The sequence below is a fragment of the Heteronotia binoei genome, chromosome 13, assembly GCF_032191835.1.
Source record: "Heteronotia binoei isolate CCM8104 ecotype False Entrance Well chromosome 13, APGP_CSIRO_Hbin_v1, whole genome shotgun sequence".
In the NCBI taxonomy this organism is placed as follows: Eukaryota; Metazoa; Chordata; class Lepidosauria; order Squamata; family Gekkonidae; genus Heteronotia; species Heteronotia binoei.
In genome coordinates, this window is record NC_083235.1 from 62,633,018 (window position 1) to 62,647,241 (window position 14,224).

Sequence of the window (14,224 nt, forward strand, 5' to 3'; positions counted from 1 at the left end):
ACCCTTTTAGCAACAAATTTGTTAGCTTGCTTGGAAGGAAATGCACATTCTCTTGTATACGATAAGATAAAACTTGGTCTTCTGCAGGCTTCAGCCTAAGAGAAGAGGCTGCTTATCAGGAACAGACTAGATGTGACCACATTCTCACGGTTGCCGTGAGGACAAGGCTGTTATTTTAAAAGTCATTTTAAAGTGTCGTGAGGGTCTGATCAAGACTAGGCCTGTAACACACTGCCTCTTGTCCCCGCCCCCCAGTGCCCATCAAGGGGGGAGGATGCAACTGTTATCACTTTATAAAGCATATACAGGGCAGCAAGAGTGCCTCAGCCCACCACGTTGCGAGCCTGATCAAAATCAGGCCCTCACAGCATTTTAAAATTATTTTTACATGGCAGCATCTTTGCGGCAGGCACCAGGATCCCATCACATCTAGTTTGGCCCTCGGTTGAAGAAAACAGTGGGGAGAAGGTTTGCTGCCAATAATACAATGCTAGCTTTTGCGACCTCAGCAAAAAGCGACCTTTTTTATTGGATTCCTCAGCATCTCTCAGGCACTCGGCACTTTCTCCAGTTGACTTTGGAGATAGTTATTTCTTTCTAAATGTTTTGTCCCCTGTGTATGCAAACATCTCTGTAATTTTTCAAGTAGAGGCATTTTGACCTTGGTCATCTGGCTGTGGGATTTCTGCTTATAGGACTTTTGTTTATAAAAGCTCAGTCTGTACAAAGGCACCGAACCAGCTAGTCAGGGCCAACAGGTCTCCATTGACAGTGAATTTAAGAGAATAATAAGGAAGCTCTTAGAGCTAGTTCCAGGAACCTGGAACTCTTATTGTATGAGGAGGCACATAGAAGCAACAGCTATCAGAGAAAAGCTTTTGGTAGACCTTGGACAAAGAAGGTGCTTGTCAAACTGAACCAACCCAGAGCTTTCAGAACTGAATCTCATGTTGAAAATATTTTTTTAATTAGGGGGACACAGCTATTCTGCCTACTTGAATTGTATTAGCTTATTAGTTAGGAGCATGCCAAATGTCAGGTTCATTGGTGGCTGTGTTGAATTTCTTCTACTGTATTCTGAAATCATTGCCATCAATTAAGGAATTGAATCCTTTATTTGGGAAAAGAAATCTTGATAGATTATCACACCGTATGCTGAAAAAGGAAATGAGCGCGAGCTACTTCTTGTTGACCCATAAGCGTTTTTTGTCCTCTCCCTAAGTTCCTGCAATTATCATAGCTAAAGAAAAGCCTCTGTATTGTGTTTCAAATCAGAGCCAGGTTCCTTTGAAAGAGCACTAATAGCATGTTAGAGCCTGCACATTTCCTGCCTGTATTCTAAAAAAATTTGGTCTGTAGCACCACTTGAAATATGAGAATTCTTGCCCAGCTTATTTTCTACTGCCCACTAATGGGCAATAACCATTTAGAGGGATACAAATGTTCCTTTGAGTGACTGTTTCCATAGCTCTTTTTGGAAAGGACAAATGAGAATTAGGTAACTGGACCCAGCCATGTGGGTAGAAAGTTCCTATGCTTCTGACACCACGCTCATGCCTGCATTTGAAAGTTTTGAGCTTATAGGACAACTACAGTTTCTTGTGTGATACCTTAACCTCCCAGCTCAACACAACCTCAAAAGAAGTGTAATTTGAACATTTACAAGTGTTTAGGGTTAAGATGTCAGATCTTCCTGAAATTGTCATGTTTTTGACTTATTTGCTCCCCTGGCATTCAACCCACTCAACCCTCTTGCCCAAGCAGCTTACAATAAAATTATAAAGCAACAATAAATGTCCAGCTCCACCATTGTATTGAGATAAGGGAAAGTGCAGTTGGGCTGTGTATTACATTGGTATCGTGCTGATGGCATAAATGTGTACATTTGTGAATTTATATTGTTTCTTACACCACCAGTTTTCCTTTTCCTAAATGATTGAGAAGAAAAAAAAATCAGGCTGTTTACTGGGCTTTTGACCTGTGAACACAGTGGGACTTAATCCCAAATGAGTGTGCATTAGACTGTAGCCTGAAACAAATAACTGCATCCAATATCTTTTCTTGGTGTTCCGGGGAATAATGAGCCATTGTAATACAAGTTGTGTCACCTAGCTGATTTGTAAGGGGGCTGTGACATCTGTGTGGTAAATGACCACACAATTGTTGCTGTAACATAAAAGCATCTGTGAATAAATTGATAACATCACTGAAACTACCCCAGGATTGCCTGCCAGTGTTCTCACAAAACTCTGTACTTGAAAGCCACCTAAAGTAGTAGTTGTGGAACTCCTTCCCCAGCTACCACAATGGCTGGGCTGCTGCCTAAGTTTTTTGATGGCAGAAAATAATTCCACCAGCGCTGGGGGTGGGGAGCTGTTCTTTTGCTTATTCCCCCCCACACACACCTTTTCAGTCTGCCTTGAAATTGTGCTGTCAGAGGGCCATGAAACCAGTTTGGTGTAGTGGTTAAGTGTGCGGACTCTTATCTGGGAGAACCTGGTTTGATTCCCCACTCCTCCACTTGCACCTGCTAGCATGGCCTTGTGTCAGCCATAGCTCTGGCAGAGGTTATCCTTGAAAGGGCAGCTACTGTGAGAGCCCTCTCCAGCCCCACCCACCTCACAGGGTGTCTGTTGTGGGGGAGGGAGGTAAAGGAGATTGTGAGCCGCTCTGAGACTCTTCAGAGTGGAGGGCGGGATATAAATCCAATATCTTCATCTACCTTACAGGGTGTCTGTTGTGGGGGAGGAAGGTAAAGGAGATTGTGAGCCGCTCTGAGACTCTTCGGAGTGGAGGGCGGGATATAAATCCAATATCTTCATCTACCTCACAGGGTGTCTGTTGTGGGGGAGGAAGGTAAAGGAAATTGTGAGCCGCTCTGAGACTCTTCGGAGTGGAGGGCGGGATATAAATCCAATATCTTCATCTACCTCACAGGGTGTCTGTGGTGAGGGAGGAAGGTAAAGGAGATTGTGAGCCGCTCTGAGACTCTTCGGAGTGGAGGGCGGGATATAAATCCAAATCCAATGAAGCTTCAGGAACAGTGTGGGGTGAAAGGGGAGTCTGCGCTGTGTGGAGGAACCGAACATGGTGCACACACTCCCCACACTTCAATGGAAAAAGGTGAGAGTCAAGTCTGTTTCTTTATACATGGAGCATACTTCATTACAGCAAAGCTGATCCTCAATTTTTCCTGTTCAAATCATCAACAGCTGGGCCAAATGTAATAATAACAATAAGACTGCAGATTTATACCCTGCCCTTCTCTCTGAATCAGAGACTCAAGAGTGGCTTACAGTCTCCTATATCTTCTCCCCCCCCCCCACAACAGACACCCTGTGAGATGTGAGGACTCTCACAGCAGCTGCCCCCTCAAGGACAACGCCTGCGAGAGCTGTGGCTAACCCAAAGCCATTCCATGGCGAATGGATTCATTAATTGAGAAAAGTCCCCCGATGAGGACATACAACAGGGTCATTCTACTTCAATAATGTTTGTGCGTTTTTAAAGTTTGATAGAATGGAAGAGACCTGGGCAATTTTGGTGAAGATTTAGTCCGTTCTGTTCAAAATTCTATTATACACTATGCTGTAAAATGATGATGATGGGATTTGTACTTAAGCTGTAATGGTCTCTACTTAACATTTTAAAACAAGGCAACTGTATTATACAGATTTAATTTTCTGCACAGACAGCTCAAACCTGACATTGGCAGGATCCACCCGACATGACTCCAAACAGAAGGGGTGTAGGCAACTTGTTACTTTGGCTGAATGCCTGGCAAGTGGTAGATGGGGAGAAGCAAAGGTCCACGTAGCAAAAGGGTGAGCATTATCCTCAACTAGCCCAGAGGACATCGGGTATGATAATCAAGATGTACAGGGGTAGCTGAAGAAGGGAGGAAAACACCTGACCAATGTACCAAGAGGAGAAGGTGTGGATTCAGAGATTGCTGGAAGTTCTGGTGAGGATTTTTGCTCAAGCTAACTGGTCAGCAGCAACCCATGTGCTACGTTTGCTAAATTGGTGCTTAGGACTCAGGCAGGGAAAAGCCTGTCAGGGTGCTATGAAAGAAGTGAGATTCCTATGAGAAGAAAAAATGGGAGAAGCCTTAAGAAGCCAAGGTAGCTCCATAAAGAGCTTTCTAAAGACCTGATAAATAAAAAAGACTCATTTAGGAAATGGAAGAAGGGCCTTATAACCAAGGATGACTATAAACCAATCACCAGTGCTTGTACTGAAAGAGTTTGGAAAGCTAAAGCTCAGTATGAACTTAGGCTAGCCAGAGATGTTAAAAACAAGAAAAGTTATTTTCTTATGTTCAAAGTAAGGAGAAGCAAGGACATGGTAGGCCTGTTGCGAGGACTGGAACGTGAAATTGTAACAGGTGATGAGAGGGTCAAACTGCTCAATTCCTATTTTTCCTCAGTCTTCTCTTCTGAGGGAAACAGTACTCAACATGGCAAAAACAACATATAATGAGGGTATGGAGTTCCAACCTAGGATCAGCATAGGGGTAGCACATAAGCACCTAGTTTCTTTAAATGAAACAAAGTCCTCAGGGCCAAATTAACTGCATCTAAGGGTACTAAAAGAGCTTGTGGATGTAATTTCCAAGCCTGTGACCATTATTTTTTAGAATTTTTGGAGAACAGGTGAGGTGCCGGAAGACTGGAGGCAGGCAAATGTCCCCCATCTTCGAGAAGGGGGAAAAGGAGGATCCAGGTAACTACCAATCCGTCAGTTTGACATCTATATCTGGAAAAGTTTTAGAACAAATCAGTCAGCCAGTCCTGGCACATTTAGAAAGGATGGTTGTGATTACTAAGAGCCAGCATGGGTTTCTCAAGAACAAGTCTTGTCAGACTTATCTCTCTCTTTTTTTTTAGAAAGTTACTACCTTGCTGGATCAGGGGAATGCTGTAGACATAGACCAGTTTCGCACTAGAGTTTTAATCCTGGTTTAGCCCTGTCCCCAAACTGACATTCTACACTAGAATTGGAGAATCAGAGAAACCAACTCTGTGATTCTATGGTTCTATTATTTTAGTGTAGAATGTTAGCTTGAGGACAGAGCTAAACCAGGATTAAAGGTCTAATGTGAAATTGGTCATAGTTTATCTTGATTTCAGTAAGGCTTTTGATAAGGTTCCACATACATCCTTATTGACAAGTTGGTAAAATGTGGTTTGGATCCTGTTACCATTAGGTGGATCTATAACTGGTTGGCAGATTGCATCAAAAGAGTGTGAATGGTTCCTCATCCTCTTGGAGAAGAGTGACAAGTGGAGTGCCTCAAGGATCTGTCCTGGGACTTGTTTTGTTCAACATCTTTATAAATGATTTGGATGAAGGAATAGAGGGAATGCTTATTAAATTTGTAGATGATACTAAATTGGGAGGGGTAGCAAATACAGTAGAAGACAGAACCAGGATACAGGATGATCTTGACAGGCTGGAAAACTGGACTGAAACTAATAAAATGAATTTTAACAGGAATAAATATAAAGTTCTGCATTTAGGTAGGAAAAATCCAATACATGGGATGGGATGGGAGAGAGATGTCTTGGCAGTAGTATGTGCAAAAAGGATCTAGGTGTCTTAGTGGACCATACGCTGAACATGAGTCAACAACGTGATGCGGTGGCTAAAAGGCAAATGCAATTTTGGGCTGTATTAACAAAAGTATAGCGTCCAGATCACATGAGGTGATGGTATCATTTCACTCTGGTAAGACCTCACCTGGAGTATTGTGTTCAGTTTTGGACACCGCATTTTAAGGATGTAGACAAGCTGGAAGGGATCCAGAGTAGGGTGACAAAAATGGTGAGTCTGGAGACCAAGTCCTATGAAGAAAAGTTGAAGGGCATGTTTAGTCTGGAGACGAAGCAGCTGAGAGGTGAGGAATGCTTGAAGGGCTGTCATGTTGAGGATGGTGTGGAATTGTTTTCTGTGGCCCCAGAAGGTAGGACCAGAACCAACGGGTTGAAATTGAATCAGAAGTGTTTCTGGCTTAACATTAGGAAGAACTTCCTGACAGAGCAATTCCTCAGTGGAACAGGCTTCCTCGGGAGATGGTGGGCTCTCCTTCCTTGGAGGTTTTTAAACAGGTGTTAGATGGCCATCTGACAGCAATGCAGATCCTGTGAATTTAGGGGAAAGTATTTGTGAATTTCCTGTATTGTGCAGGGGGCTGGACTAGATGACCCTGAGAGTCCCTTCCAACTCTATTATTCTATGATTCTAGGTGACTGGTCAGTAAAATGAGTACCCAGCTTGCTGGGGGGAAAGTGTAGATGACTGGGGAAGGCAATGGCAAACCACCACGTAAAACGTCTGCCGTGAAAACGTTGTGAAAGCAACGTCACCCCAGAGTTGAAAACAACTGGTGCTTGCACAGGGGACTACCTTTGCCTTTTTACAGACTAAGGCCTAATCTATTGTCTTCCTGTACAAAACCAATTATAAATAGGATTTTTAAAAATTATCCTGCTCTTTTTGTATTAGAAGAACTCAAAGTAACCCAGGATCAAAATTAATTATCGTATTTTTGGACCATAAGACGCACTCCCCCCCAAAAAAAAAAGTGGGGGGGAAAGTGTGTGCGTCTTTTGGAGCGAAGGTACCTTCCTCCGGGGGGGGGCGATCCGTTGCCTCCGCCTCCGATCCTGGCGCGTCCCCCGCGCCTGCCTGCCTGGCTCCAGCCCTCCGATCCCAGCGCTTGCTTTAAGCATCAGAGCTGGAGCCAGGCAGACAGGCACGGAGAAAGCACGCCGCCCCCTCCACAGCCGGCGCTCGCAAAGCGCTGGGTTTGCAGTGGGGGCAGCGTGGAGCGATCCCAGCGCTTGCTGGAAGAAGCTGGAGCCAGGCAGGCAGGCGCGGGGGAAGCGCCGGGATCGGAGGCGGAGGCAGCGGATCACCCCCCAGGAGGAAGGTGCGTCCTATGGTCCGGAGCGCCTTATGGTCCGAAAAATACGGTATTTAAGAAATCTGTACAACAAATCCAGCAATAAAACCATACATAATTGTAATAAGTGGCTACTTTGCGACTTAAAAGCATTGGCAAAAAGGTTCAGTTGGCACCAAAAGGATGTTAATGTTCATACCAAATCTGCATGAGTAAGGAGGGAAGTTCTGCTATTGGGCCACCACTACAGATATGTCCTTCCATAACTTCTAAAGATTGCAGTACCTAGAGATGTGCCCCTGGCATAGATATCAACAGGCAAGTTCATATGGGAGTTAACTATCCTAAAGATAAGCAGGTTCCAGCCACGTAGGGTCATTCAGATCAATTCCAGCCCTTTGAATGATGCTCTAAAGCAAACCGGAAGCTAGCAAGGGAGTTTTGTTTTTTTCATCATTGGATTGTGAAAGAAGCGCTGGATGATTAGGTGATTATTAGATGGTGACTCGTCTCAAGATGACGGGGCAACAGCGATCCCATATGTAAGGTTTTCACAATCTATCAGATGGCAATATATAATGTTTATGTAAGGACATCCTGACATAAGGAAAATAAATTATTACTAGGACTCTATTGAACAAAGGCTTGTGCTCCAATAAAAGCTTGTTGTCATACATACACACACGTCTGCAGTAGACAGCTACCCTGTGGAAGTGTAATATGCTATTTCAGTATAATATCACCTGGTAGTCCTGAGTTTTACACATGAATCAGCCAGTACTAGTTAAGAGTGTCAGACTAGTATCTGAGAGATTCAAATCCTCACTTGTGCCATGGAGGTCTGCTAGGTGACCTTGGGCCAGTCATGTTCTCTTAGGCTTCACAACCCTCCTGCCCTGGCGGGGGACCCCAGGATTTCCAGCCTCTTCCCCTGCTCCCCAAATAAACGGAAGCGGGGGGAGGGGGGAAACGGCGCCAAGGAGCGTGGCGAGCCGCCCCATCTCGGAGCGCGCGACGCCGCTGCGTTGCTGCCGCCTCTTCTCTGCTTCACCATGGCTGCTCCTCCAAGATGGGCTCAGGCTGGGCCTATCTTGGAGGAGCAGCTGGGATGGGGCGGGGAGGGGGTGGCAGCGGCATCGCCCGCTCCGCCTTTGAGGTGGAGTCGGGGGGGGGGGCAGGCCAGGAGCGTGGCGGGCCCCGAGTCTGGGTCCTTCTAGGACCCGGGCTCGCGGCTCGCCGTGCTCCTGGCCTGCCTCCACCCTCCCCTCCCCTTCTCTGGTTTCGCCTTGGCTGCTCCGTGGCTGCTCCTCCGAGATGGGCTCAGGCTGGGCCCATCTTGGAGGAGCGGCTGCGGTGGGGCGGGGAAGAGGCAGCAGCAGCGCGGTGGTGTCACCCGCTCCGCCTCTGGGGTGGAATTGGAGAAGGGGAGGGTGGAGGGAAGGAGTTCAATTGTGTTTGTCACACCCTTGCTCCTAGCTCCACCCCAGTGTCTCCTGGCTCCACCCCCAAAGTCTCCTGGCTCCACCCCCAAAGTCCCCAGATATTTCTGGAATTGAACTTGGCAATCCTATGTTCTCTCAACCTAATGGACCTCACAGACCTGTTACGAGGACAAAATGGTGGAGAGGAGAACAATGTAAAGCACTTTGGGTCCCCACTGAGAAGAAAGGGGGACACAAATCAATAATATTTTAAAAATCTGTCCCTGGCACACTATCTCTAGGTTTGAGTCTTTTGTGGCATCCCTTGGCACAGCACTAGCTGAAGCAATCTTTCTGACCTCTCTCTCCCTTCCTGTTGGAGATTTCTGCCTGTGCTATCTAAGTTTGTGTTTCAGGTGGTGATGGGCTCCTGGGGATAGCATGAGAGATGAAGCAGGAGGGGAAAATCAATGAGAACTTGCTCTCCCCTTTTCTGCTGGCAGAAGTACTTTCTGCTGGAGGAAAACATTGCATAAGGATCCATACTGCAAATGACCTATAACAACTTACTAGTGCAACACCCCACAGTGAGACCAACCCTGGCCTTGGATGAGATAGTGTTTCAGCATGTAAAGGTATGAGAAATAGAATAATAAACCATCATCCCTAAGGTTGGAAGCAAATCTCAAAATGAATGTAGGTGCGGGTGTGTCTAGCATTTGCCAGCAGGTAGCTGAGCTTGTTTCATTGACACAGAAAGCATTTACTCATTCTTAATCATCCGTCATCTTTTTCTTGGGACATAACTCGTTGCTCTGATGAAAGCTCTGACTGCAAAATAGGTCTTGGGAATTCAGCAGTAAATGATGACTTGGATGCCTTGAGGATTTAGCAAATATTTAAAACATCACAACCCTACCAGGAAAAAGGCCCATTGTGAAGAAAAATACAATGGGCTCTAGAAAGAGACTCTGGGCAAGTGCCCCCCCCCACCTTGCTGTCTTCCCACTCACCCATTCACTCTCCCCGACTCAAGATGAGCTGATTTCTAACATCTGGAGAGCTACTGTAATTCTGAGTGATCTCCAGCCCTCACCTGGAGATTGGCAACAGTTGTTCCACAGGAGGAAATGGCTGATTTGGAGGGCGGAGTCTATGGCATTGTGTCTGTCTGAGGTCCCACCCTTCCACAAACTGTACCCTCTTCAGGCTCCACCCCTCAAATCTCCAGGAATTTCCCAACCTGGAGTTGGCAACTGCTGACACACTGGCTGCCATTGGGGGAGGGGGCTGCTACTGAACAGGAGCGAGTAGTCAGGCCTAGTTAAGTCATGTCAGTCAGGTGGCATCAAGTCACCCAAAGGTGCTGCCAGGTCTAGAGTAGGCAACCTCCAGGTGGAGCCTGAAGATCTGGAATCACAACTGAACTCCGGACAAAAGATCTCTCTCCCCCGTGAAAACAACTGCTTTGGCAGGTGGACTGGCATTATATTCAGCTGAGGGCAACATTGGTCACTTAGCAACAGCCTCTGGCTAGCAGCTTCCCCAGTGGGGAGGAGGAAGGGAGGGAATTACAGGAAAGAGGCAGCCATCATGGCCTTTAAGGAAATTCTTCATGAGGCTACAGCAGAGCGGCAGCCCTTTCTGAGGTGGGTTGATGGAAGGGACACAGAGAAGCATGTGATATGTGTCTGTCTCTGAGGTAAGACTGTTTTGGTGATTTGTTCAGTGTTGCCGGGCCTGCAGTAGGCAGGGTTATATACATATTTCCAACTGCAGTTCAAAGGATAAAGGTTGCTGGGAAAGGTTGCCAGCCCTCCCCGCCTTGGCCACTTGTGGGGGAAGTGGGGCTGGGCAGAAGGGAAAACAAGGTGTAGTTGAGACGGCAGCTGTAGGAAGTTACTTTTTTTTGCGCTACTCTCTCTGGGTTGAGCAGCAGATGGGATACGGTTGCCAACTAGAGTGGAAAAAACCCTTCAATAGAGTCTTGCTGTGTGGAACTAGCAGCAGAAGGCTTTCATGATATGGAGGTAAAGATCGTCGGGTAAATAATCGTCTATTAAACTGCAATTAAAGGGATAGAACATTTGTCTCCAGGCCTTGTGTCTTCCTAGATAAGATTGCCTGTGGGTTAGGAGTTCCTGGATGTTGGAGGCTATAGCTTGGGCAGGGTGGAGTTTGAGAAGAGGAAGGCCCTCTGTGATAATTCCATACAGCCTACCCACCAGAGCAGCCGTTTTCTTCAGTGGAACTGATCTCTTGTAGTCTGGAGATCAGTTGTAATTCCAACAGATCTCTAGGCTCTGGCTGGCAACTTGATATTTTAGCTTAGGTTAACAACCAAAGATTGAATCTTGGACCTCTTTCATCCAAAGTCTACTACTGTTCCACTGAGCTATGTATATCCACACAGGGTAGGCTTCCCAATCCCCAGGTCCCAGAGGGGGATCCCCCAGTTTTACAGGCTTCCCCCCTCCCCCAGCCAGCTGGCCGGCGGGGGAAGCCCCGCCCCCAGAGCCATCATCCACCTCCATGAACGATTCCCATTAGGAATGATGAGGAATTGATCTGTGGATATGGGGGCTCTGGGGGGCCTGTTTTTTGAGATAGAGACACCAAATTTCAGTATAGCATCTAGTGCCTCTCCCCAAAATACCTCCCAAGTTTCAAAAAGATTGGACCAGGGGGTCCAATTCTATGAGCCCCAAAAGAAGGTGCCCCTATCCTTCATTATTTCCTTTGGAAGGAAGGCATTTAAAAAGATGTGCAGTCCCTTTAAATGTGATGGCCAGAACTCCCTTGAAGTTCAATTATGCTTGTCGCACCCTTGCTCTTGGCTCCACCCCCAAAGTCTCCTGGCTCCACCCCCAAAGTCCCCAGATATTTCTTGAATTGGACTTGGCAACCCTCTCACAATTATATGTCCAATATAACATTGTGCACATATTGTTACTGTGGTCAATGTGAAACCATTAGTCTCATAACAGGCCACAAATCCTCCTTCTTAGAGTCCTGGGGCCTCTACATACAGGTTTTGTCTTAATTGCTGACTGGCTGGCTGTTCAGCTCCGTGTGGCCCTGACAAAACTGTGTGACAATTGACAAATTGTTGAGAGAAGACAAAAAACCCTTTCTTTTAGGAGGAACTGCTGGCATTAAGTTGCTGCTTTCTTTGCCTCTAAACTATGGTAATAGCTATGTTGAAGGAGGTGGGATGAGCTCTTGTGAATTTAAAGTGCAACATTGGTTCTTGGTGCTGATAAGCACCTTTCATAGATAAATGGCTGACATGGAGGTGGTGATGAGATTAATGAGAAGTAACAGTTGCAGCATATATTCCCTTGAACCTAGATGGGTCTCTGGCTACTCGTTCAAATAAACTGCCTAACTGGTTTCTAGGTAGAAGACTACTGGGCAACATTTTACTGCTTTGTAACTTGCTTCTGTTACTCTTGCTAATTTGTTCCCTGCAGCAGAGCAAAGTAGAGTTGCCAGCTCAGGAAGTTGTGCTGTATGTAAACTATTGAGAAATGTATGTGCCATGACTTCATTCAGTTTTGTCCTGGGGCAGCATTCCTCCCCACCCCTGACCATCACACGTTTATAGGCAGTGGCCCCACATAGAACACACAAACTTAAATTATTCCAAGAGAATATCTTGTCATTAGACTTCTGATGGTTGAAAACCTGTATTAATCGAGGCTCTACGTTAACTGCCATCTATATTCAGATGGCACCTGGAGATTTCCTGTGCTGTTACAACTGATCTCCAGACAACAGAGATGTTTCTCTTAGTGAAGCCAGCCTCCAGGTGGGACCTAGGGATCCTCTGGAATTACAGCTCATCTCCAAACTACATTCCCCGGGATAAAATGGATTATTTGGAGAGTGGCGTCTATGGCATTCTACCTCACTCAGGTTCCTGTCCTTCCCAGGCTCCATTCCCAAAACTTCAGGAGCCCTCTACTCTGACTTTAGGATGGGTAAGCAAAACCCAGGAAAAACTAAACCTTCAATGACTTTTCAGTCTATGGCAACCTATCTCTTCCCCTCCAGAAAACAACGGCGCAAACCCTCCAAGAGCAATGACTCAACCACCAAGATGATGGACAGTAGGCCCCTTGATCCCAAGGGGGGGGGGTGTCTCTCTCAAGTCAGGATTTTTTTTGCTTCTATTTCCCATCTTGAAGAAAACATAGGAGACTGTATTGCTAAGGCTGTAAGCCCTATTAAAGACGAACTAAAGAAAATGAATGAGACCCTATCCTTTGTTACTCAGACCGCAGACTCTTCATTTGAAATGGCCACCTCTGCTCACAAAAAAAAAAAAAAAAAATCCCTCCAGCAAGCTGAAGTTTGGTTGCGATACACACACACACACACACCTTGAAAGTAAACTGAGAGAATGGAACCTTAAATTCCATGGGATAAATGAACGAGCAGAGCAAAATCAAGAGGTTTGTTCCTTTTTGACGTTGTGGCTGGCTTCATCATTAGCCTTGGAAGATGGGGTTGCTCCTCTTATTGAGAACGCCTACCGTTTGGGAGCCCTGACTCCAAGATCAAAAGACTTTCCCAGCAACATTATTTCAACTTCCTGCTTCATGAGATGCAGGAATATATAGCAAAATCATTCTGGAAAGCTCATTCAATAAACTCTTAAAGGTGTGCCTGGATTCAATTTCTAATACCCTTAAAAAGTGTTCTGTAATCCTGTGTGGGTGCTATAAAACAAGAGCTTTGGTTAGGAAATGCTGCATGAAGCAAGAAGCACTAGACTACAACGATCTGCCTTGGACAAGTATGACAATCTCTTGACACACACACACAAAATCCTTGGGCAAGCTACAGTGTTCTTCCATGGCTGTCTCAAATGCAGGAAACAGAGGAGCTATTGCAAAGTAGGTGTGGGTGTGTCACATTGAACAACACACAATGTTGTTCCAGCTGGTCTTTCCCCCCAGCTTGGGAGCAAGAAACCAACATCTGTTTGTTCAAGTGTCCTATGTAGATGTCACATCAGACTTTGTTTGGACTGTCGCACAAGCATGGCTTCGATCTGAATAGTGCATGAAAGCCCAAGGAATTGAAGCTCACTGACATCATAAACAAATTGTGGTTTCTTCCTGTTTCTGAATACAACCAACCTCAGGCAGAAAGTAAGAGTCATCTGGTTAGCTCTCTCTTGGAAATGTTATCAGACACAGTGTACATGTTTGTGTTACTAGATCTAACAGTTTATGTTACTAGATCTGACATGGTTGATTTTGACCTTATGGCCCACCACCTTGCTGAGGTGAGGCTAAGAGGAGCTCCTTTGTAGTGACTTACCTCGTTTCCCCATGGATGGGAGCAGAGGATGGCGATTGAGGGGAGGCTTTCACCAAGCTACCCTCTGACGTGCAGCATTCCATAGGGGACATTCCTCTTCCCTATATTGTTTAACATCTATACGCACCCCCTCGCTCAACTGATCTGGAGGTTTGGGCTAGGTTGTTGCCAGTATGCTAATACCCAACTGTATCTGTTGATGGATGAGTGACTGGATACTGCCCCAGAGGTTCTGGCCAGGACATTAGAAGCTGTGGCTGGGTGATTGCAGCAGAGCTGCCTGAAACTGAATCGATCAAAGATGGAGGTCCTGTGCCTGAGTTGCGGAGAGGTGCATTTAGGGATCCAGGTCCCAATGCTCGATAGGGTATCACTGACTCCAACAGCGAGGAGTTTGGATGCCTCACTTGCTATGGAGGCCAAGGTCATGGCCATTGCCAGAACAGCTTTTTACCATCTTCGGCTGGTCAGGCAATTGGTTCCCTCTCTTTCTCCCTGTGACCTAGCCACAGCCAACCTTTCAATGGTCACCTCCAGGCTGGATTACTGCAACTTGCTCTATGCT